We start from the raw sequence: 27,474 nt of genomic DNA, 5'->3' as shown, positions 1-27,474 counted from the left end.
GTTGGAGAACATCGCTAATATTATGTGTGGTTGTTATACTGAGAAATAAGTCCTCTATATTTGGTCTCTGTGCCTCATTATCTGTAACTGCCCTAAGTGAAAAGTAATTTTTAATCTCCATATTGTATATTATATCAGAGATAAGGAAAGGCAAATTCTATGAGTGTAAAAGCTGTGGGGTAATGGTAAAAATACAATCAGAAGAGCGGGTACATGAAAACTTTATAAATAGTGATGTCACAAACTGTTTGCCGGAGAACAGTTCCCGGCGATCTTAGCTTATTCGCGTTCGCCGCGGCGGGCGAACATATGCAATGTTCGATCCGCCCCCTATTCGCCATCATTGAGTAAACTTTGACCCTGTATCTCACAGTCTGCAGACACATTTCAGCCAATCAGCAGCAGACACTCCCTCCCAGACCCTCCCAGCTCCTGGGCAGCAGCCATTTTAGATTCATTACGATCCTTCATTCTTAGTGAGAGGAGGTTTAGTGCTGCTGCTGGTGATTTTATAGGGAAATAGATAGCTAGGCTAGTGTATTCAGTGTCCACTACAGTCCTGAAGGACTCATCTAATTTCTGCTGTAAGGACAGCACCCCAAAAAGCCCTTTTTAGGGCTAGAACTTCAGCACAAAAAGCCCTTTTTAGGGCTAGAACTTCAGTCTTTTTTTGTGTGGTAATTTTATTTGCATTTGCCTGCCTGTCAGCCTGTGTGTGAGGCTCACAGCATATACTGTGATTAATTCTTCTGTGCCACCACTGATATCTGGTTAACATTAGTGTAAATTTTAAAAAAAAAATCTTTTACATCATTTTGCTAGTGTAATCTAATTTCATTTTCCATCAGGCCTGTGTGTCAGGCCCACAGCATATACTGTGATTAATTGCTCTGTGCCACCACTGATATCTGGTGTAACATTAGTGTAAATTTAAAAAATTTTTTTTTACATCAGTCTGCTATTGTTATTTAATTTTAGTTGCCAGGCCAGCGTGCCACTAGTGCCAGCCTGTGTAAGGGCCTAAGGGAACATTAGTGTCATTTTTTAAAAAAAAATGTTTACATCAGTCTGCTATTGTTATTTAATTTTAGTTGCCAGGCCAGCGTGCCACTAGTGCCAGCCTGTGTAAGGGCCTAAGGGAACATTAGTGTAAATTTAAAAAAAAAAAAACTTTTACATCAGTCTGCTATTGTTATTTAATTTTAGTTGCCAGGCCAGTGTGCCACTAGTGCCAGCCTGTGTAAGGGCCTAAGGGAACATTAGTGTAATTTTTTTTAAAAAAAAACTTTTACATCAGTCTGCTATTGTTATTTCATTTTAGTTGCCAGGCCAGCGTGCCACTAGTGCCAGCCTGTGTAAGGGCCTAAGGGAACATTAGTGTAAATTTTAAAAAAAAAACCTTTTACATCAGTCTGCTATTGTTATTTAATTTTAGTTGCCAGGCCAGCGTGCCACTAGTGCCAGCCTGTGTAAGGGCCTAAGGGAACATTAGTGTAAATTTAATTTTTTTTTTTTTTTTTTACATCAGTCTGCTATTGTTATTTAATTTTAGTTGCCAGGCCAGCGTGCCACTAGTGCCAGCCTGTGTAAGGGCCTAAGGGAACATTAGTGTAAATTTAAAAAAAAAAAAAACTTTTACATCATTTTGCTAATGTAATCTAATTTCATTTTCCATCAGGCCTGTGTGTCAGGCCCACAGCATATACTGTGCCTAATTGCTCTGTTTTCCACCACTTATATCTGGTGTAACATTAGTGTAAATTTTTTTAAAAAAAACTTTTACATCAGTCTGCTATTGTTATTTAATTTTAGTTGCCAGGCCAGAGTGCCACTAGTGCCAGCCTGTGTGTCAGGCTCCCAGCATATACTGTGCCTACTTCCATCCTCAGTGCCTCCACTCCTATCTGGTGTAACATTAGTTTAAATTTTGTAAAAAAAAACTTTTACATCAGTCTGCTAGTGTTATTTAATTGCAGTTGCCAGGCCAGCCTGCCACTAGTGCCAGCCCGTGTGTCAGGCTCCCAGCATATACTGTGCCTACTTCCATCCTCAGTGCCACCACTACTATCTGGTGTAACATTAGTGTATCTTTTTTTTAAAAAACTTTTACATCAGTCTTCTAGTGTTATTTAATTTTAGTTGCCAGGCCAGCCTGCCACTAGTGCCAGCCTGTGTGTCAGGCTCCCAGCATATACTGTGCCTACTTCCATCCTCAGTGCCACTACTCATATCTGGTGTAACATTAGTGTAACTTTAAAAAAAAAAAAAACTTTTACATCAGTCTGCTAGTGTTATTTTATTGCAGTTGCCTGTCTGCCAGCGTGTGTGCCAGGCCCACTTTCCAACTAGTGCCACGAATCATATTAGTTATAACAGTAGTATAAATATTTTAAATAAAAACTTAGGCCTAGATTTGGAGTTTGGCGGTAGATGGGCTGTTAACGCTCCGCAGGCTTTTTTCTGGCCGCACCATAAAATTAACTCTGGTATCGAGAGTTCAAAAAAATGCTGCGTTAGGCTCCAAAAAAGGAGCGTAGAGCATTTTTACCGCAAATGCAACTCTCGATACCAGAGTTGCTTACGGACGCGGCCAGCCTCAAAAACGTGCTCGTGCACGATTCTCCCATAGGAAACAATGGGGCTGTTTGAGCAAAAAAAAAAACGTAACACCTGCAAAAAAGCAGCGTTCAGCTCCTAACGCAGCCCCATTGTTTCCTATGGGGAAACACTTCCTACGTCTGCACCTAACACTCTAACATGTACCCCGAGTCTAAACACCCCTAACCTTACACTTATTAACCCCTAATCTGCCGCCCCCGCTATCGCTGACCCCTGCATTATATTATTAACCCCTAATCTTCCGCTCCGTAAACCGCCGCTACCTACGTTATCCCTATGTACCCCTAATCTGCTGCCCCTAACACCGCCGACCCCTATATTATATTTATTAACCCCTAACCTGCCCCCCACAACGTCGCCGACACCTGCCTACACTTATTAACCCCTAATCTGCCGAGCGGACCTGAGCGCTACTATAATAAAGTTATTAACCCCTAATCCGCCTCACTAACCCTATCATAAATAGTATTAACCCCTAATCTGCCCTCCCTAACATCGCCGACACCTAACTTCAATTATTAACCCCTAATCTGCCGACCGGAGCTCACCGCTATTCTAATAAATGTATTAACCCCTAAAGCTAAGTCTAACCCTAACACTAACACCCCCCTAAGTTAAATATAATTTTAATCTAACGAAATTAATTATTCCTATTTAAAGCTAAATACTTACCTGTAAAAAAAAATCCTAATATAACTACAATATAAATTATAATTACATTGTAGCTATTTTAGGATTAATATTTATCTTACAGGCAACTTGGTAATTATTTTAACCAGGTACAATAGCTATTAAATAGTTAAGAACTATTTAATAGTTACCTAGTTAAAATAATAACAAAATTACCTGTAAAATAAATCCTAACCTAAGTTATAATTAAACCTAACACTACCCTATCAATAAATTAATTAAATAAAATACCTACAATTACCTACAATAAAACCTAACACTACGCTATCAATAAATAAATTAAATACAATTCCTACAAATAAATACAATGAATTAAACTAACTAAAGTACAAAAAATAAAAAAGAACTAAGTTACAAAAAATAAAAAAATATTTACAAACATAAGAAAAATATTACAACAATTTTAAACTAATTACACCTACTCTAAGCCCCCTAATAAAATAACAAAGCCCCCCAAAATAAAAAAATGCCCTACCCTATTCTAAATTAATACATTTAAAAGCTCTTTTACCTTACCAGCCTTGAACAGGGCCTTTTGCGGGGCATGCCCCAAGAAAATCAGCTCTTTTGCCTGTAAAAAAAAACATACAATACCCCCCCCCAACATTACAACCCACCACCCACATACCCCTAATCTAACCCAAACCCCCCTTAAATAAACCTAACACTAAGCCCCTGAAGATCTTCCTACCTTGTCTTCACCATACCAGGTTCACCGATCGGTCCAGAAGAGCTCCTCCGATGTCCTGATCCAAGCCCAAGCGGGGGGCTGAAGAGGTCCATGATCCAGCTGAAGTCTGCATCCAAGCGGGGCAGAAGAGTTCTTCCATCCGATTGAAGTCTTCATCCAAGCGGCATCCATCCGGAGCGAAGCGGCAGCATCCTGAAGACCTCCACCGCGGAACATCCATCCTGGCCGACGACTGAACGACGAATGACGGTTCCTTTAAATGACGTCATCCAAGATGGCGTCCCTCGAATTCCGATTGGCTGATAGGATTCTATCAGCCAATCGGAATTAAGGTAGGAATATTCTGATTGGCTGATGGAATCAGCCAATCAGAATCAAGTTCAATCCGATTGGCTGATCCAATCAGCCAATCAGATTGAGCTCGCATTCTATTGGCTGATCGGAACAGCCAATAGAATGCAAGCTCAATCTGATTGGCTGATTGGATCAGCCAATAGGATTGAACTTGATTCTGATTGGCTGATTCCATCAGCCAATCAGAATATTCCTACCTTAATTCCGATTGGCTGATAGAATCCTATCAGCCAATCGGAATTCGAGGGACGCCATCTTGGATGACGTCATTTAAAGGAACCGTCATTCGTCGTTCAGTCGTCGGCCAGGATGGATGTTCCGCGGTGGAGGTCTTCAGGATGCTGCCGCTTCGCTCCGGATGGATGCCGCTTGGATGAAGACTTCAATCGGATGGAAGAACTCTTCTGCCCCGCTTGGATGAAGACTTCAGCTGTATCATGGACCTCTTCAGCCCCCCGCTTGGGCTTGGATCAGGACATCGGAGGAGCTCTTCTGGACCGATCGGTGAACCTGGTATGGTGAAGACAAGGTAGGAAGATCTTCAGGGGCTTAGTGTTAGGTTTATTTAAGGGGGGTTTGGGTTAGATTAGGGGTATGTGGGTGGTGGGTTGTAATGTTGGGGGGGGGTATTGTATGTTTTTTTTTACAGGCAAAAGAGCTGATTTTCTTGGGGCATGCCCCGCAAAGGGCCCTGTTCAGGGCTGGTAAGGTAAAAGAGCTTTTAAATGTATTAATTTAGAATAGGGTAGGGCATTTTTTTATTTTGGGGGGCTTTGTTATTTTATTAGGGGGCTTAGAGTAGGTGTAATTAGTTTAAAATTGTTGTAATATTTTTCTTATGTTTGTAAATATTTTTTTATTTTTTGTAACTTAGTTCTTTTTTATTTTTTGTACTTTAGTTAGTTTATGTAATTGTAGTTATTTGTAGCATTTGTATTTAATTTATTTATTGATAGTGTAGTGTTAGGTTAATTGTAGGTAATTGTAGGTAGTTTATTTAATTAATTTATTGATAGGGTAGTGTTAGGTTTAATTATAACTTAGGTTAGGATTTATTTTACAGGTAAATTTGTTATTATTTTAACTAGGTAACTATTAAATAGTTCTTAACTATTTAATAGCTATTGTACCTGGTTAAAATAATTACAAAGTTGCCTGTAAAATAAATATTAATCCTTAAATAGCTATAATATAATTATAATTTATATTGTAGCTATATTAGGATTTATTTTACAGGTAAGTATTTAGCTTTAAATAGGAATAATTTATTTAATAAGAGTTAATTTATTTAGTTAGATTTAAATTATATTTAAGTTAGGGGGGTGTTAGTGTTAGGGTTAGACTTAGCTTTAGGGGTTAATACATTTATTAGAATAGCGGTGAGCTCCGGTCGGCAGATTAGGGGTTAAGAATTGAAGTTAGGTGTCAGCGATGTTAGGGAGGGCAGATTAGGGGTTAATACTATTTATGATAGGGTTAGTGAGGCGGATTAGGGGTTAATTACTTTATTATAGTAGCGCTCAGGTCCGCTCGGCAGATTAGGGGTTAATAAGTGTAGGCAGGTGTCGGCGACGTTGAGGGGGGCAGATTAGGGGTTAATAAATATAATATAGGGGTCGGCGGTGTAAGGGGCAGCAGATTAGGGTACATAAGGATAACGTAGGTGGCGGCGCTTTGCGGTCGGCAGATTAGGGGTTAATTATTGTAAGTAGCTGGCGGCGACGTTGTGGGGGGCAGGTTAGGGGTTAATAAATGTAATACAGGGGTCGGCGGTGTTAGGGGCAGCAGATTAGGGGTACATAAGTATAACGTAGGTGGCGGTCGGCAGATTAGGGGTTAAAAATTTTTAATCGAGTGGCGGCGATGTGGGGGGACCTTGGTTTAGGGGTACATAGGTAGTTTATGGGTGTTAGTGTACTTTAGGGTACAGTAGTTAAGAGCTTTATGAACCGGCGTTAGCCCAGAAAGCTCTTAACTCCTGCTATTTTCCGGCGGCTGGAGTTTTGTCGTTAGAGCTCTAACGCTCACTTCAGAAACGACTCTAAATACCAGCGTTAGAAAGATCCCATTGAAAAGATAGGATACTCAATTGACGTAAGGGGATCTGCGGTATGGAAAAGTCACAGCTGAAAAGTGAGCGTTAGACCCTATTTTGAGTGACTCCAAATACCGGCGGTAGCCTAAAACCAGCGTTAGGAGCCTCTAACGCTGGTTTTCACGGCTACCGCCGAACTCTAAATCTAGGCCTTAGTGTAATCTAATTGTAGTTGCCTGCCTGCCAGCGTGTGTGCCAGGCCCACTTGCCAAGTTAGTGGCACCACTCATATTTGTTGTAACAGTAGTGTAAATATGTAAAATAAAAACTTTTTTGACTGTGAATCATCAGTCTGCTAGTGCAATTGAATTGCAGTTGCCTGCCTGCCAGCGTGTGTGCCAGGCCCACTTGCCAACTTGTGCCACCAATCATATTTGTTATAACAGTATTGTAAATATTTTAGAAAAAAAAATATTTGAGTGTGAAACATCAGTCAGCTAGTGTAATCTAATTTCAGTTGCCTGCCTGCCAGCGTGTGTGCCAGGCCAACTTGCCAACTAGTGCCACCAAGTATATTTGTTATAACAGTAGTGTAAATATTTTAAAAAAAAAATTTGACTGTGAAACATCAGTCTGCTAGTGTAATCTAATTGAAGTTGCCTGCCTGCCAGCGTGTGTGCCAGGCCCACTTGCCAAGTTACTGTCACCACTCATATTTGTTGTAACAGTAGTGTAAATATTTTTTTAATTTTTTTTTACTGTGAAACATCAGTCAGCTAGTGCAATCTAATTGCAGACCCAGTTGTCTGCCTGCCAGCGTGTTTGCCAGGCCCACTTGCCAACTAGTGCCACCACTCATATTTGTTATAACAGTAGTGTAAATATTTAATAAAAAAACTTTTTTGACTGTGAAACATCAGTCTGCTATTGTAATCTAATTAAAGTTGCCTGCCTGCCAGCCCACTTGCCAAGTTAGTGGCACCACTCATATTTGTTGTAACAGTAGTATAAATATTTAAAAAAAAAACTTTGACTGTGAAACATCATTCAGCTTGTGTAATCTAATTGCAGTTGCCTGCCTGCCAGCGTCTGTGCCAGGCCCACTTGCCAACTAGTGCCACCACTCATATTTGTTATAACAGTAGTGTAAATATTTTAAAAAAAATGTTTTGACTGTGAAACATCAGTCTGCTAGTGTAATCTAATTGAAGTTGCCTGCCTGCCAGCGTGTGTGCCAGGCCCACTTGCCAACTAGTGCCACCAATCAGATTTGTTGTAACAGTAGTGAAAATATTTAAATTAAAACATTTTTGGACTGTGAAACATCAGTCTGCTATTGTTATCTTATTGCATTTGCCTGCCTGCCAGCTTGTGTGCCAGGCCCACTTGCCAAGTTAGTGGCACCACTCATATTTGTTGTAACAGTAGTTTAAATATTTAAAAAATAAACATTTTTGACTGTGAAACATCAGTCTGCTTTTTTGTGTCAGGCTCACAGCGTATACTGTGCCCACTTGCCCAGTGCTACCACTCATATCTTGTTTAATAGTGGTGTAAGTGTACATTTAAAAAAAAAAAAAAAACTTTTTGGATTGTGAAACATCAGTCTGCTTTTTTGTGTCCGGCTCACAGCGTATACTGTGCCCACTTGCCCAGTGCCACCACTTATATCTTGTTTAATATTAGTGTAAGTAAACATTTTAAAAAAAAACTTTTTGAATTGTGAAACATCAGTCTGTTTTTTTGTGTCAGGCTCACTGCGTATACTGTGCCCACTTGCCTAGTGCCACCACTCATATTTTGTTTAATAGTAGTGTAAGTGTACATTTAAAAAAAAAATGACAGGCAGAGGCAGGCCACCCCACAGGTGCCGTCGTGGTCGTGGTGCTGTGATTCCCTTAGACCCTACAACTATGCACAGTGTTCAGAGGCCACGTGCCATGAATGCGAAAAGTTCTGAGGAGGACCTAGTTGAATGGGTAACACAGGACAGCCAATCTTCTACAGCTTCCGCTAATAACCTTGATGCACCATCCACCTCCAGAGTAGCTGCGGGCACCTCTCAAATGACCAGTGCCACTTGACCGCCTGCCACCAACACTAGTACCACAGCCGCTTCACTAGATCTGTCAGAGGAGTTATTGACACATCAGTTGGAAGAAATGAGTGATGCGCAACCATCATTGACAGAGGATGTAGATAACAGTAATATGTCTCAGTAAGGGCAGCATTACAGACATGGACGTACGGTGTGATGATAATGGTGATGTTGTACCCGCTGCTGCTTCCTTTGTTGATTTGTCAGATACAAGTGAAGCGGTTGATGATGATGCGTCCGTGGATGTCACGTGGGTGCCCGCTAGAAGAGAAGAAGAAGAGGAAGAAAGTTCAGATGGGGAGACAGAGAGGAGGAGGAGGAGACGAGTTGGAAGCAGGGGGTGGTCGTCGCAAGGAGCTAGTGGCACAGTCAGACAGCATGCATCGGCACCCAGGGTCAGCCAGACAGCACGCCAATCAACGCATGCTGTTGCCACTACCAGAATGCCGTCATCGCAGAGCTCAGCAGTGTGGCATTTTTTGTGTGTGTCTGCCTCTGACAACAGCGATGCCATTTGCAACCTGTGCCAAAAGAAACTGAGTCGTGGGAAGTCCAACACCCACCTAGGTACAACTGCTTTGCGAAGGCACATGGTCTCACATCACAAACGCCGATGGGATGAACACATGAGTAGAAGCAGCACACAAACTCAAAGCCGCCATCCTCCTCCTGGTCCAGCATCTTCAGCCACGTCAACCACTGCTGTCCTCCTTGCCCCCTCTCAACCATCCGCCACTCAGTCTCTCTTACGTAGCAGTTCCTGGTCATCTGCCCACAGTCAGGTGTCTGTCAAGGACATGTTTGAGTGTAAGAAGCCAATTTCCCAAAGTCACCCCCTTGCCCGGCGTCTGACAGCTGGCTTGTCTGAACTCTTAGCCTGCCAGCTTTTACCATACAAGCTGGTGGAGTCTGAGGCGTTCAAAAAATTTGTATCTATTTGGACACCTTAGTGGAAGGTACCCGGCCGAAATTTCTTTTCACAAAAGGAAATCCCCAACCTGTAATCGATTGTGCGAAAGGAAGTAATGGCATGTCTGGCACAAAGCTTTGGGGCAAGGGTCCATCTGACCACTGCTAGCTGGTCTGCAAAGCATGGTCAGGGCAGGTATATCACCTACACTGCGCATTGGGTAAACCTGCTGACGGCTGACAAGCATGGAATGCGTGGCTCTGCAGAGGAGTTGGTGACACCGCCACGACTTGAAGGCAGGCCTGCTGCTACCTCCTCTACTCCTCCTACTCCATCCTCTTCCATAACCTCTTCCTCGGCTGAGTCCTCTTCTGCTGCTGCATCTTGCTCCACATCAACGGCACCACCCCCAGCTCCCCTGGTATTATTCAACATCCCGGATACGGCAGTGTCACGCCGTCTTGGGGTTGACTTGCCTGAAAGCCGAGAGTGACACAGCACCAGCACTCCTGTCCGCCCTGAATGCACAGGTGGATCAGTGGCTGACTCCGCACCAACTGGAGGTTGGCAAAGTTGTTTCTGACAATGGAAGTAATTTGGTGGCAGCATTGAAATGGCACATGTGTGTAATCTGATTGTACAACACTTTGTGCATAAGTACCCAGGCTTACAGGATGTCCTCAAGCAGGCCATAAAGGTGTGTGGCCATTTCAGGCGTTCCTACATGGCCATGGCACACTTGTCCGATATCCAGCGGTGAAACAACCTGCCACTGAGGTGCTTGATTTGCTACAGCCCGACACGGTGGAATTCAACACTCCTAATGTTCGACCGCCTGCTACAACAAGAAAAAGCTGTTAACAAGTATTTGTATGACCGGGGTGCTAGGACAGCCTCTGGGGAGCTGGGGATTTTTTTTGCCACGTTACTGGACGCTCATGCACAATGCCTGTAGGCTTATGCGTCCTTTTGAGGAGGTGACAAACCGAGTCAGTCGCACCTAAGGCACCATCATAGACATCATACCATTTGTTTTCTTCCTGGAGCGTGCCATGCGAAGAGTGCTGGATCAGGCCGTAGATAAGCGTGAAGAGGAAGAGTTGTGGTCTCCATCACCACCAGAAACAGCCTTATCAGTATCGCTTGCTGGACCAGCGGCAACGCAGGAAGAGGATTGGGAGGAAGAGGAGTCAGAGGAGGAATGTAGCTTTGAGGAGGAGGAGGAGGAAGACCAAGCACAACAGGCATCCCAGGGTGCTTGTTGTTGTCACCTATCTGGTACCCGTGGTGTTGTAGATGGCTGGGGGGAAGAAGATACTTTCAGTGAGATCAGTGAGGACGAGGAACGGGACATGATTAGCTCGGCATCCAACCTTGTGCAAATGGGTTCTTTCATACTGTCGTGCCTGTTGAGGGACCCTCATATAAAAAATCTGATGGAGAACAACCTGTACTGGGTGTCCACGCTAATAGACCCCCTGTATAAGCATAAAGTTACTGAAATGTTACCGAATTCACGCAAATTGGAAAGGATGGAGCAGTTCTAAAATAAATTAAAAAGTATGCTTTACACAGCGTATAAGGGTGATGTCACAGCACAACTGGAATCTAACAGGGGAAGAGATGAAAGTAATCCTCCTCCTCCCACGACCACGCCGGCAAGGACAGGATGCTTTCCTGACGTGTTGTTGATGGAGGACCTATTTAACTCCCATGCATCATCACAGCCCTTTGGGATCCAGCCTCAGAGAAAGACTCAACCGACAGGTAGCAGACTACCTAGCATTAACTGCGGATCTCGACACTCTGAGGAGCGATGGACTCCTTGACTACTGGGTGTGCAGGCTTGACCAGTGGCCTGAGCTATCCCAATTTGCAATTGAACTTCTGGCCTGCCCCGCTTCAAGTGTCCTGTCAGAAAGGACCTTCAGTGCAGCAGGAGGTATTGTCACTGAGAAGAGAAGTCGCCTAGGTCAAAAAAGTCTTGATTATCTCACCTATTAAAATGAATGAGGGATGGATCCCGAAGGGACTGACATTGTGCGATACATTAGAGTAAAAAAGGCTTGATGAGATGAGCTGCCTTGGGCTACAAATGGTACACACGCTGCTGTATTTTATCTTCGAATGACGGATGACTTGCGTGACTTACCTGCCAACAACTAGGGTTCAAGTCGCAATGTTTTAGGGCACTTTCTAACTGTCCAACAAACATCAATTTTACTGGCCGCTGCTGGCATATGTGGTGTTTCATGCTGTTGTTTCTGTTGAGGGTCGGGGACCCTTGTATAAAAAGGCTGAAGGAGAACAACCTGTACTGGGTGTCCAAGCATCTTTTTCCATCTCCCGGTTCCTAAAAATGATCTCCGGGTTCCTAAAATTGATGCCATACCTGTACTGGATTGTTCAAAAGGATGGCATATGTGGTGTTTCATGCTGTTGTTTCTGTTGAGGATCGGGGACCCTCGTATAAAAAGGCTGAAGGAGAACGACCTGTACTGGGTGTCCAAGCATCTTTTTCCATCTCCCGGTTCCTAAAAATTATCTCCGGGTTCCAAAAATCGATGCCATACCTGTACTGGATTGTTCAAAAGGATGGCATATGTGGTATTTCATGCTGTTGTTTCTGTTGAGGGTCGGGGACCCATGTATAAAAAGGCTGAAGGAGAACGACCTGTACTGGGTGTCCAAGCATCTTTTTCCATCTCCCGGTTCCTAAAAATTATCTCCGGGTTCCTAAAATCGATGCCATACCTGTACTCGATTGTGCAAAAGGATGGCATATGTGGTGCTTCATGCTGTTGTTTCTGTTGAGGGTCGGGGACCCTCGTATAAAAAGGCTGAAGGAGAACGACCTGTACTGGGTGTCCAAGCATCTTTTTCCATCTCCCGGTTCCTAAAAATTATCTCCGGGTTCCTAAAATCAATGCCATACCTGTACTCGATTGTGCAAAAGGATGGCATATGTGGTATTTCATGCTGTTGTGCCTGTTGAAGGTCGGGGACCCTTGTATAAAAAGGCTGAATGAGAACGACCTGTACTGGGTGTCCAAGCATCTTTTTCCATCTCCCGGTTCCTAAAAATTATCTCTGGGTTCCTAAAATCGATGCCATACCTGTACTCTATTGTGCAAAAGGATGGCATATGTGGTATTTCATGTTGTTATGCCTGTTGAGGGTCTGGGACCCAAGTATAAAAAGGCTGAAGGAAAACGACCTGTACTGGGTGTCCAAACAACTTTTTCTATCTCCAGGTTCCTAAAAATTATCTCCGGGTTCCTAAAATCGATGCCATACCTGTACTCTATTGTGCAAAAGAATGGCATATGTGGTATTTCATGCTGTTGTGCCTGTTGAGGGTTGGGGACCCTCGTATAAAAAGGCTGAAGGAGAACGACCTGTACTGGGTGTCCAAGCATCTTTTTCCATCTCCCGGTTCCTAAAAATGATCTCCGGGTTCCTAATATCGATGCCATACCTGTACTCTATTGTGCAAAAGGATGGACTATGTGGTATTTCATGCTGTTGTGCCTGTTGAGGGTCGGGGACCCAAGTATAAAAAGACTGAAGGAGAACGACCTGTACTGGGTGTCCAAGCATCTTTTTCCATCTCCCGGTTCCTAAAAATTATCTCCGGGTTCCTAAAATCGATGCCATACCTGTACTCGATTGTGCAAAAGGATGGCATATGTGGTGTTTCATGCTGTTGTTTCTGTTGAGGGTCGGGGACCCTCGTATAAAAAGGCTGAAGGAGAACAACCTGTACTGGGTGTCCAAGCATCTTTTTCCATCTCCCGGTTCCTAAACATTATCTCTGGGTTCCTAAAATCGATGCCATACCTCTACTCTATTGTGCAAAAGGATGGCATATGTGGTATTTCATGCTGTTGTGCCTGTTGAGGTTCGGGGACCCAAGTATAAAAAGGCTGAAGGAGAATGACCTGTACTGGGTGTCCAAGCATCTTTTTCCATCTCCCGATTCCTAAAAATTATCTCCGGGTTCCTAAAATCGATGCCATACCTGTACTCTATTGTGCAAAAGGATGGCATATGTGGTATTTCATGCTGTTGTGCCTGTTGAGGGTCGGGGACCCTCGTATAAAAAGGCTGAAGGAGAACGACCTGTACTGGGTGTCCAAGCATCTTTTTCCATCTCCCGGTTCCTAAAAATTATCTCTGGGTTCCTAAAATCGATGCCATACCTGTACTCTATTGTGCAAAAGGATGGAATATGTGGTATTTCATGCTGTTGTGCCTGTTGAGGGTCAGGGACCCAAGTATAAAAAGACTGAAGGAGAACGACCTGTACTGGGTGTCCAAGCATCTTTTTCCATCTCCTGGTTCCTAAAAATTATCTCTGGGTTCGAAAATCGATGCCATACCTGTACTCGATTGTGCAAAAGGATGGCATATGTGGTATTTCATGCTGTAGTGCCTGTTGAGGGTCGGGGACCCAAGTATAAAAAGGCTGAAGGAGAACGACCTGTACTGGGTGTCTAAGCATCTTTTTCCATCTCCCGGTTCCTAAAATTTATCTCCGGTTTCCTAAAATCGATGCCATACCTGTACTCGATTGTGCAAAAGGATGGCATATGTGGTGTTTCATGCTGTTGTTTCTGTTGAGGGTTGGGGACCCAAGTATAAAAAGGCTGAAGGAGAACGACCTGTACTGGGTGTCCAAGCATCTTTTTCCATCTCCCGGTTCCTAAAAATTATTTCTGGGTTCCTAAAATCGATGCCATACCTCTACTCTATTGTGCAAAAGGATGGCATATGTGGTATTTCATGCTGTTGTGCCTGTTGAGGTTCGAGGACCCAAGTATAAAAAGGCTGACCCAAGTATAAAAAGGCTGAAGGAGAACGACCTGTACTGGGTGTCCAAACATCTTTTTCCATCTCCCGGATGTAGCGGTACTCCACTAGGGGATCTCCCTTCCTCTGTCCAAACCCAGGGGTGGCCACCAGATATAGGGACCAGAGAAATAGTTGCTGAGACCGGGGTCAAGCCAGCGGGTGTATCTCCCCCAGCTGGGCTGGTCTCAGTGGACTCCCAGTCAGGAAGCGTCCTCTCTGCCCTGCAGCTCTTTATTGGCAGGTATCAACCCCTCTGCCTGTATGCTTCTAGGCAGGAATAAATCCCCCTGCCAGGCTGCTTCTTGGCAGGAATAGCTCTCTATGCCTGCAAATAGTGGGACCAGGGCTATCGTGGCTGAGACCAGGGTCAAGCCAGCGGCTGTATCTCCCCCAGCTGGGCTGGTCTCAGTGGGCTCCCAGGCAGGTAGCGTCCCCTCTGCCTGTCTGCTTCTAGGCAGGAATAGATCCCTCTGCCTCACTGCACATTTACAGCAGGTAGGTTGCCCTCTGGTTTCTTATAGGCAGGAATCGATCCCTCTGCCTTGCTGCTCCTTTCAGGCAGGCCAGCTCTTTGCATACAGGCCCACAGACTCTGTAACAGAATGCAGGGTCAGAACCTCAAAACTGGTATACCTGAAAGAATCAGACAGCACAAAAAGGCAATCCCGGACCCCAACCTGTACTCGATTGTGCAAAAGGAAGAAACCTTACTATGGGTCTCAGACCGCATGTTTTATTGTTATACTCTGTCAGAGAAATTATATAACTATCAATCGTATCAATCAAATATATATTGCATCTATTGATCTCTGTAATTTGTATCTATCAAATGTATGTTGCATCTTTTGATCCGTGTAATTCGTATCTATCAAATGTATATTGCATCTTTTGATCTCTGTAATTCGTATCGATCAAATGTATATTGCATCTTTTGATCTATGTTATTCGTACCTATCAAATGTATATTGCATCTATTGATCTATGTAATCTATGGATCTATCTATCTATCAAATCTATCGATCTCGTGGCCGGACTGTTTTGTGACAGCAACTTGTGTTTCGGCCAATTTTGAAGTAGGAGGACAGACCAAGCATCTTCTTCCATCTCCCTGTTCCGAAAATCAAGGCCATATAGACCTCCCCCGATAGGGGGAATAACAGGTATCAAACTGCTAAGAATAGTACTACTTAGTGCTTAACACACCACGGGTCCCAGACCGCATATTTTATTGTTATACTCTGTCAGGGAAATTATATAACTATCAATCGTATCAATCAAATATATATTGCATCTATTGATCTCTGTAATTCGTATCGATCAAATGTATATTGCATCTTTTGATCTATGTAATTCGTACCTATCAAATGTATATTGCATCTTTTGATCCATGTAATTCGTATCTATCAAATGTATATTGCTTCTTTTGATCTCTGTAATTCGTATCTATCAAATGTATATTGCATCTTTTGATCCATGTAATTCGTATCTATCAAATGTATATTGCATCTTTTGATCTCTGTAATTCGTATCGATCAAATGTATATTGCATCTTTTGATCTATGTTATTCGTACCTATCAAATGTATATTGCATCTTTTGATCCATGTAATTCGTATCTATCAAATGTATATTGCATCTTTTGATCTCTGTAATTCGTATCGATCAAATGTATATTGCATCTTTTGATCCATGTAATTCGTATCTATCAAATGTATATTGCATCTTTTGATCTCTGTAATTCGTATCGATCAAATGTATATTGCATCTTTTGATCTATGTTATTCGTACCTATCAAATGTATATTGCATCTATTGATCTATGTAATCTATGGATCTATCTATCAAATCTATCGATCTCGTGGCCGGACTGTTTTGTGACAGCAACTTGTGTTTCGACCAAATTTGAAGTAGGAGGACAGACCAAGCATCTTCTTCCATCTCCCTGTTCCGAAAATCAAGGCCATATAGGCCTCCCCCGATAGGGTGAGTAACAGGTATTAAACTGCTAAGAATAGTACTACTTAGTGCTTAACACACCACGGGTCCCAGACCGCATGTTTTATTGTTATACTCTGTCAGGGAAATTATATAACTATCAATCGTATCAATCAAATATATATTGCATCTATTGATCTCTGTAATTCGTATCGATCAAATGTATATTGCATCTTTTGATCTATGTAATTCGTACCTATCAAATGTATATTGCATCTTTTGATCCATGTAATTCGTATCTATCAAATGTATATTGCTTCTTTTGATCTCTGTAATTCGTATCTATCAAATGTATATTGCATCTTTTGATCCATGTAATTCGTATCTATCAAATGTATATTGCATCTTTTGATCTCTGTAATTCGTATCGATCAAATGTATATTGCATCTTTTGATCTATGTTATTCGTACCTATCAAATGTATATTGCATCTATTGATCTATGTAATCTATGGATCTATCTATCAAATCTATCGATCTAGTGGCCGGACTGTTTTGTGACAGCAACCTGTGTTTCGGCCAAATTTGAAGTAGGAGGACAGACCAAGCATCTTCTTCCATCTCCCTGTTCCGAAAATCAAGGCCATATAGACATCCCCCGATAGGGGGAATAACAGGTATCAAACTGCTAAGAATAGTACTACTTAGTGCTTAACACACCACGGGTCCCAGACCGCATATTTTATTGTTATACTCTGTCAGGGAAATTATATAACTATCAATCGTATCAATCAAATATATATTGCATCTATTGATCTCTGTAATTCGTATCGATCAAATGTATATTGCATCTTTTGATCTATGTAATTCGTACCTATCAAATGTATATTGCATCTTTTGATCCATGTAATTCGTATCTATCAAATGTATATTGCTTCTTTTGATCTCTGTAATTCGTATCTATCAAATGTATATTGCATCTTTTGATCCATGTAATTCGTATCTATCAAATGTATATTGCATCTTTTGATCTCTGTAATTCGTATCGATCAAATGTATATTGCATCTTTTGATCTATGTTATTCGTACCTATCAAATGTATATTGCATCTTTTGATCCATGTAATTCGTATCTATCAAATGTATATTGCATCTTTTGATCTCTGTAATTCGTATCGATCAAATGTATATTGCATCTTTTGATCCATGTAATTCGTATCTATCAAATGTATATTGCATCTTTTGATCTCTGTAATTCGTATCGATCAAATGTATATTGCATCTTTTGATCTATGTTATTCGTACCTATCAAATGTATATTGCATCTATTGATCTATGTAATCTATGGATCTATCTATCAAATCTATCGATCTCGTGGCCGGACTGTTTTGTGACAGCAACTTGTGTTTCGACCAAATTTGAAGTAGGAGGACAGACCAAGCATCTTCTTCCATCTCCCTGTTCCGAAAATCAAGGCCATATAGACCTCCCCCGATAGGGTGAGTAACAGGTATTAAACTGCTAAGAATAGTACTACTTAGTGCTTAACACACCACGGGTCCCAGGCCGCATGTTTTATTGTTATACTCTGTCAGGGAAATTATATAACTATCAATCGTATCAATCAAATATATATTGCATCTATTGATCTCTGTAATTCGTATCGATCAAATGTATATTGCATCTTTTGATCTATGTAATTCGTACCTATCAAATGTATATTGCATCTTTTGATCCATGTAATTCGTATCTATCAAATGTATATTGCTTCTTTTGATCTCTGTAATTCGTATCTATCAAATGTATATTGCATCTTTTGATCCATGTAATTCGTATCTATCAAATGTATATTGCATCTTTTGATCTCTGTAATTCGTATCGATCAAATGTATATTGCATCTTTTGATCTATGTTATTCGTACCTATCAAATGTATATTGCATCTATTGATCTATGTAATCTATGGATCTATCTATCAAATCTATCGATCTAGTGGCCGGACTGTTTTGTGACAGCAACCTGTGTTTCGGCCAAATTTGAAGTAGGAGGACAGACCAAGCATCTTCTTCCATCTCCCTGTTCCGAAAATTAAGGCCATATAGACCTCCCCCGATAGGGGGAGTAACAGGTATTAAACTGCTAAGAATAGTACTACTTAGTGCTTAACACACCACGGGTCCCAGACCGCATGTTTTAATGTTATACTCTGTCAGGGAAATTATATAACTATCAATCGTATCAATCAAATATATATTGCATCTATTGATCTCTGTAATTCGTATCGATCAAATGTATATTGCATCTTTTGATCTATGTTATTCGTACCTATCAAATTTATATTGCATCTTTTGATCTGCCTTGCTGCTCCTTTCAGGCAGGCCAGCTCTTTGCATAGAGGCCCACAGACTCTGTAACAGATCTCTCTTGCAGGGAGAGGTGCAGCCAGAATGCAGGGTCAGAACCTCTGCAACTGGTATACTCGATTGTGCAAAAGGAAGTAACCTTACCATGGGTCACAGATGGCATGTTTTATTGTTATACTCTGTCAGGGAAATTATATAACTATCAATCGTATCAATCAAATATATATTGCATCTATTGATCTCTGTAATTCGTATCGATCAAATGTATATTGCATCTCTTGATCTATGTTATTCGTACCTATCAAATGTATATTGCATCTTTTGATCTGCCTTGCTGCTCCTTTCAGGCAGGCCAGCTCTTTGCATAGAGGCCCACAGACTCTGTAACAGATCTCTCTTGCAGGGAGAGGTGCAGCTAGAATGCAGGGTCAGAACCTTTGCAACTGGTATACTCGATTGTGCAAAAGGAAGTAACCTTACCATGGGTCTCAGAACGCACGTCTTTGTAATTCTCTGTCTGGGAAATTATATATCTTTCAAATTAGCTATTTATCTATCAAATCTATCTAACTATCAATCGTATCTATCAAATGTTTATTGCATCTATTGATCTATGCAATTTTTATCTATCAAATGTGTATTGCATCTATTGATCTATGGAATTCGTATCTATCAAATGTATATTGCATCTATTGATCTATGCAATCCGTATCTATCAAATGTATATTGCATGTATTGATTTATGGAATTCGTATCTATCAAATGTATATTGCATCTATTGATCTATGTAATATATATCTATCAAATGTATATTGCATCTTTTGATCTATATAATTCGTATCTATCAAATGTATATTGCATCTATTGATGTAATTCGTATCTATCAAATGTATATTGCATCTTTTGATCCATGTAATTTGTATCTATCAAATGTATATTGCATCTTTTGATCTATGGAATTCGTATCTATCAAATGTAAATTGCATCATTTGATCTATGTAATTCGTATCTATCAAATGTATATTGCATCTTTTGATCTATGTAATTCGTATCTATCAAATGTATATTGCATCTATTAATCTATGTAATCTATGTATCTATCTATCTATCTATCTATCTATCTATCTATCTATCTATCTATCAAATCTATCAATCTCGTGATTGTGCAAATGGACTGTTTGCAGGTTGTTTGCGGTGCGTTAAATGGGGAGTTTGGTCTGTCACTGTGAAGCGGGCGTAACCCTTACACTACCTGATCGATACAACATCATACCTGATGTTTTAAAGCATGTTCTTCAAAACAATTTAGGAATGTTAGGTGATTTATGCCCTTTATGGCTTAAAACCAGAATCTGCATCAACTATGTAATTTTCCATGGGAGTTTTGCCATGGATCCCCCTCCGGCATGCCACAGTCCAGGTGTTAGTTCCCTTGAAACAACTTTTCCATCACTATTGCGGCCAGAAAGAGTCCCTGTGGGTTTTAAAATTCGCCTGTCCATTGAAGTCAATGGCGGTTCACCCGGTTCGCGAACATTTGCCGAAGTTTGCGTTCGCCATTCGCGAATGCAAAATTTTAGGTTCGCGACATCACTATTTATAAATAGAAATTAGTATGCTGATGATTTCAATCCAAATGCTGTGTATGGTAGAATCTTATGCTAAAAGGGAAAAGTTCAGGTAACTGTATGTCCACAACAAAGAAGGTCTCCCTTTAAAACAGCGCACTGAAACTCCATAAATCCAATCCCAAAACGTCACAGAGTCAGCTCTCACCTATAACATAGACCCGCCAGAAAAAATTGACTTACCTGTCAGTCCTTGGTACTCGGGTCACATCTGGTTAACCGCTGACCTCCTGCTCGATGGGGGTACACAGACACTTCTGAGCTCCAAGCTGTAGCCCACTGTTCAATCAGCGTCCCACGCCGAAAATAGCTCCGTCCGCTCTCCTACTAGTATCAAAATGTGTTCAGGATCTTTCCTCCCTGGGAGTGATTGTTCCAGTTACCATACTGGAACAGGGCCTATGTTTCTATTCAAACGTGTTTATGGTTCCCAAGAAAGAGGGAAATTGTTGACCTATTCTAGACCTGAAGTGTTTAAACAAGTTTCTCAGAGTACCATCCTTCAAGATGGAAACTATTCGTTCCATTCTTCCTTTAGTCCAAGAGCGTCAGTTCATGATGACCATAGACCTGAAGGATGCATATCTTCATGTTCCCATTCACAGGGATCATCACAAATTCCTGAGATTCGCCTTTCTAGACAAACACTTTCAGTTTGTGGCTCTTCCGTTTGGCCTTGCCACAGCTCACAGAATTTTCTTGAAGGTTCTGGGGGCTCTCTTGGCTGTGATCAGGTCTCGGGGAATTGCAGTAGCACCCTACCTGGATGACATATTGGTTCAGGCACCATCTTTTCAACAAGCAAACTCTAATACAGAGATCTTGTTGTCTTTTCTACGTTCCCACGGATGGAAAGTAAATCTGGAAAAGAGTTCCCTTGTTCCAGCTACAGGGGCATTGGTAATTCTAATAGCTCCTGCATGGCCTCGCAGGATCTGGTATGCAGACCAAGTGAAGATGTAATCTCTTCCACCTTGGATGTTTCCTCTGAGGAAGGACCTTCTAACTCAAGGTCCATTCCTCCATCCAAATCTCGTTTCTCTGAAGCTGACTGCTTGGAGATTGAACGCTAAGTTCTATCTAAGCGTGTTTTTTTCGGTCATTGAGACCATGATTCAGGCTCATAAGCCGGTTACTAGAAAGATTTACCATAGGGTATGGTGTAAATACCTTCATTGGTGTGAATCCAAGGGCTACTCTTGGAGTAGGGTCAGGATTCCTAGGATTTTATATTTTATTCAGGAAGGTTTGGAGAAAGGATTGTCAGTCAGTACTCTGAAGGGTCAGATTTCTGCATTATCTATTTTGCTACATAAGCGTCTGGCAGATATGCCAGATGTTCAATCTTTTTGTCAGGCCCTGGTTAGGATCAGGCCTGTGTTTAAGTCTGTTGCTCCTCCTAAGAGCCTTAACCTTGTTCTTAAAGTTTTGCAGCAGGCTCCGTTTGAGCCTTTGCATTCCATAGATATTAAGTTATTATCTTGGAAGGTTTTGTTTCTTTTTGCTATCTCTTCTGCTCTGAGAGTTTCGGAACTCTCGGCTTTGCAGTGTGATTCACCTTATCTTATCTTCCATGGTGATAAGGCAGTTCTTCGTACGTAGCTGTGTTTTCTTCCTAATGTGGTTTCAGATAGATATTTTAATCATGAAATTGTTGTTCCTTTTCTATGCCCTAATCCAACTTAGACGTTGTGCGTGCTCTGAAATTTCACCTACAGGCGACAAAGGATTTTCACCACTCTGGTTGAGAAGTATTATTCATTTTGCTTATGAGACTGCTGGTCAGCAGCCTCCTGAGAAAATTATGGCTCATTCCAGTAGGGCTGTTTCTTCTTCTTGGGCTTAAAAAATGACGCTTCTGAGGAACAGATTTGCAAGGCTGCAACTTGGTCCTCTCTGCATACTTTTTTCCAAATTTTCCAAATTTGATACTTTTGCCTCAGCTGAGGTTTCTTTTGGGAGAAAGGATCTTCAAGCGGTGGTGCCTTCTGTTTAGGTCGGCCTGTCTTGTTCTCCCTCCCTGGTCAGCTGTGTCCTCTAGCTTGGGTATTGGTTCCCACTAGTAATTGATGACGTCATGGGCCCACCATATCTTAGGAAAGAAAATAAAATTTATGTTTACCTGATAAATTTCTTTCTTTCCAGATATGGTGAGTCCACGACCGACCCTTATATTTAAGACAGTTGTTTTTTATTAAACCTCAGGCACCTTTACACTTTTGTGTTATTCTTTTTTCCATTTCCCTTTGTTCGAATGACTGTGGATTGTGGGAACGGGAGGCTCTTTGCCTCCTCTTGCTGGCCAGGAGTGATATTCCCACTAGTAATTGATGACGTTGTGGACTCATCATATCTGGAAATAAATAAATTTATCAGGTAAACATAAATTTTCTTTTTCCTATGTTGTCAAGAATTTGAAGTGCCCCCTATTCCTCCAAGAAGGTAGCACCCCCAAAAAGTGGTTTCTAATGGCTGTTTTTTTTATTTATTTTCTATTGGATGATTATAATTTAAAGTAAAATACTTTCTTGCTTGTGGAGCAGCAACCCCATGAAGACGAGGGCTCTAGGAAGAGAGCTGAAGATTAGAAAAAAGAAACTGCAGAGGCAGCAGAAGAGGCTATCGAGCACCAGCTCTGAGAAGATGGGCCCCCAGCACCTTGACCTGGGATGAAGGGGGCCCCAGTGTTGAAGAAGTTGCGGAGTGGAGGTGGCGGAAGAGGGCACCAAAATCTGCCACTGCTGTCATGAATATGGGTATGTGGTGGTTTAGCGTTTAACAGGGTAGGTACTTGTGGTGAGTATGTTGCGGTTAAGATATTTATTAATGTAGTGTCAGTTTGCGATTGTGAGGTACTTTTGTTTAGGAATATTAGGATTAGTGTTTAGGCACAGCAGTTATATTTCAAGCGATTACTTACTATACATTGCCAATATGGGTGGCGATGCTGGGTGTTATCTATAGCCTGCATCGTTGACCAATGGCATGTATAGTAAATACCTTTTAGCAATGTCGCTTGTTAGCAGCTATGTCAGGAGCTTGGAATATTTTGACAGGCCCACTCAACATAGCGGCGGATCCCTTAGAATATTTTGCAGCCTGGTTGCATTTTTAATCATTGGTGCCTTAGTGAAAACTCTGTGATTTTTCTTTTGTTGATATTTATCCATTTGTTTACAAATTATAGTTTATGAAGTGGTGGGCACAAAGAGACAAATTACTTCTAAGGAAATTTAATAAATCCATGGTCTATTCATTTAAATCTAAAAGTACAATTAGTTTTCCTCTCATGAGTAGCTATAGAAAATTGAAATGGGGAGGGCAAGTTACATTGTTCTGGAACTAATGGAAATTTTTTATTTTACCTTTATTTTATTATAACTAGTTTATTAATAAAATTAACAAAATATACAAGAACCATAATATACACTTTCACAAAGAACAAATTTAAATTTAATCCTATGGTAACTTTTACATTATATTCAGGGGCGCAACTATCAGGGATGCAGAGACCGCAACTGCAACCGGGCCGGCAGGTCCACCCCTCAGGGGGGCCCAACAACTTTCCAACTTTTTTTTCTTCATGGGATGCTGCTCTGCTGCAGGCACATTTACATGGCTATGTCTTGATCCCCAGTCCTACCTTGCAAGGCTACCACCTGGATGAGGCATCTGAGAACTTGGCAGGGCTGGCTCTTGGCGGGTGCAGTGCACTCAGCCTCGCACTATAGCCTGGCTGTGTGCGACTCTGATCTTCCAGCACAAGATCAGAGTTGCACACAGCCAGGCTATAGCACAATGCTACGCAAAGATTACCCATGCCTGTCACACAGGAGGACCCACCCATCCCCAGAATTAAGAAGTCACAGGCATCGCACAGCAGCAGACATGAAGAACTTTCAGCAGTCAGTTGCAGCAGCTAGACAAGTAGTGAGTTGCTTGTGAAAACATTTTACTTGCCAAGCTGGTGGCTGATGATGCTGATGTTTTGCTACCTCTGCTGCCGTGTTTGCCCTGCCCCCATCCCTGTACACATCATAATATATTATTATTATTTATTTTTAATTCTAAAAGCCTCATGCAGACGCAGCACAGTGAGCGCAGGCTTTTACATAGAGGCAGGTCCCTTTTCAGGTGTGCTGCTGGCAATATCTGCAGCTATCCGGCGCCCAGGTGGAGAATCAGAGCTGTCTGGGAGTCCTGTGGGAGGGGGACCATGATGCATTTAGCTGCATGCCGGGCAACCAGAGTGTCAATTCAGAGAGTCACTTACATTATCAGCGAGAAGGCAGCCATCTAGTACTCCTGCATGGATGCCCAATGAATAGCACTAAGGTAAGACTAAGTTTAATGTGAAAAAAAACCTAGACGGATGCAACAATTTTTTTTTCAGCTCTAGTCTCTATAATAGTTACAGAAGACTGATATTATTTATATATATATTTTTATATATATATATAGAATATAAACCAAAATTAATAAATATATATAATATACAGATATATATATATATATATATATATATATATATATATATATATATATATATAAATAAATAAATAAATATATATATATATATATATATATATATATATTATTTTTGATCTGGCACAATGGTGAGAGTGCAGTTGCATACAATTTTAAACAACTATGAGCCAATGATGATAGGCATATATGCACAGCCGCCAATCAGCACATAGGTTCCAGCAGTGCACTGCTGCTGCTTCTGAACCTTTTCAATAAAGGATACCAAGAGAACAAATCAAAGTAGATAATAGATGTAAATTAGAAATATATTTAAAATTGCATGCTCTATCTTAAACATGAAAGTTTAATTTTGACATTATTATATCAAATTCACAATTTTTTTTGGGGGGTGTCCCATCTTAGATTCTTGCACTTGGGCCCTGTGGTTTCTAGATACGCCCCTGAATATATTATATGACTATACAAACTGATAGTCTTACCAACACCAATTACCAATTAATATGTAAACAAATCTAACAATTATTTCAGCGAAAGTTAGGTTCAGACAGATTAATAATCCCCATAGTTCCAATATTTCATTTGTAGTTTATCTATAATTCTATAAAATGTGTATCAATTTATGTGAATAGTAGGATCTTTTTATAAACAGTTAAAACCTCAATGATCCCCTAAATCTAGTATCCATTATATAAATTACCTTATTTAATAATTGCCGTTTGCCTTAAATACAAAATTTATCATAGGTCTCCCATGTTGCAATCATTTAGTCATAAATAGGATTATATTTGCGCTTTATAAAAAAAGTATTCTTCCAATTTCATTGTATAATCACATTGTTTAATCAATAGTACTACTGCAGGGATCTCTTTTGTCTTCCACCTCTTCACAAATATGTATTGCATACTATTGCTCATAGTCTTAAATATTTTTTTCCTAAGTGGTAGTGAATATATTAAATAACCAGAGACAAGGATCATGCGATAATGGTTTCTCAAGTACCTTAGATGCTTCCCTCATAATTTCTTGCCCTATGTCTACTATTTGCTGGCATAGCCAACATCTGCAGCTTTGACATTTGAAATTATCTTTTAATTCTAGCAAGATTTCAATATTACCATTCTATTATTTTTAAGTTAAGCTCTGTTATGTTCTGGGGCTGGGGAAGTGCAAACCAGGTCTCATGATTATACTGAAAAATGGAAACTCATGCACAAGAATGCAGTAGACTAATAGTGTTTATTATAAATAACACACTCTAAGCAGTGATTACAACACAGTAAAACAAAGCAGTGATTAAACTATAAAGGCATTACTTATCTTCAGGTTTCTGATAAGGCATTATTAACATGCAACAGTGCAGAGAGTCATCATTCAGTGGAAGACAGACATCTAATTTCACAGCTGGTGTGTCAGACTTCTTTCCAGGATGTTACCCAACACACTATACCGCCCCCCTTAGCAACTCTAATAATTAAATAGTTAGCGTAGAAGGCACGTCTAGCATTATTTCAATCATAAGTTTTTCATTTAGCAAACGTGGCAAAATATTTTTTTTTTCATAACAAACAAATACTTTTTGTAAATCTACCACTATCCATCTAGAATGTTACACCCCCTCTTTATAGATAAGAGCCTCTGCTATGAGAACAGAAAGGCAGAGTGAAAATACAATATTTAACTTATCTATTAAAGTCAATACTCTTAAAGGCATATATGTGTTCTAAAAGCATTGTTTTAATATAAACTGTTTATACATTAACTGTTTGATTAATTATTTGTGCATGGGATTAAGAAAAGCTTCTGATCTCTTACAAGCTCTAAAGGTTTTCTAGAGACTGAAAATTTAGTAATGTTGATGAAGATTTGATGGGCATCAGTATAAATGATATTAATATATAACTAATTATTCCACCTCGCTCTATAATATTAGATAAAGCTCGACTTTTACCTGCTGTAATATGGCGTTAGAGACAGAATATGTCTAAGAAATTGATTTACATAACTGTTGAAAGGGGGTATGATATCTGTTCAGATTTCTTATATGGGGTCCCTGGTTATTTAGGAATAGCATTCATAGAATATATTCTATTGCATTCTAACTCCTCAGCAGTGTACATCATATTTGCCTTACCCATCTGAAATGCTATTGGTGTTTTCTGAGTGCTTTTAATTATCTTTCCCATATACCCAGTACCGGTGTGTGTGTGTGTGTTGGGGGGGGCTCTATATTGTCCATTCCTAAACTAAAAACTGTGTTTGTGTTGTGCCATAGCAAGTTCTTATTTAATGGTGTCCTGCAGGGAGAGCCTAAATGAGTTACCCCTGCTAGGTTATGGTCTGAAAACAAATATTTGGCAAGACAGCAAACAAAAAAAGTAAAAAGTAACTTTTATTTTACAAAGTTAAAATCCAACATTAACATGATCACAGAGTCCAGTACAGCACTGGTCTTACGCATTTCAGCTTGCGCCTTCCTCATAGACCGTGCTGTACTAACCTTACTCAGTGATTACAACACAGTAAAACAAAGCAGTGATTAAACTATAAAGGCATTACTTATCTTCAGGTTTCTGATAAGGGCATTATTTGTGGGTGTCAGACTTCTTTCCAGGATGTTACCCAACACACTATACCGCCCCCCTTAGCAACTCTAATAATTAAATAGTTAGCGTAGAAGGCACGTCTAGCATTATTTCAATCATAAGTTTTTCATTTAGCAAACGTGGCAAAATATTTTTTTTTCATAACAAACAAATACTTTTTGTAAATCTACCACTATCCATCTAGAATGTTACACCCCCTCTTTATAGATAA

The sequence above is a fragment of the Bombina bombina genome, chromosome 5, assembly GCF_027579735.1.
Source record: "Bombina bombina isolate aBomBom1 chromosome 5, aBomBom1.pri, whole genome shotgun sequence".
Lineage (NCBI taxonomy): Eukaryota > Metazoa > Chordata > Amphibia > Anura > Bombinatoridae > Bombina > Bombina bombina.
Note: the sequence above shows the minus strand (reverse complement) of the source record.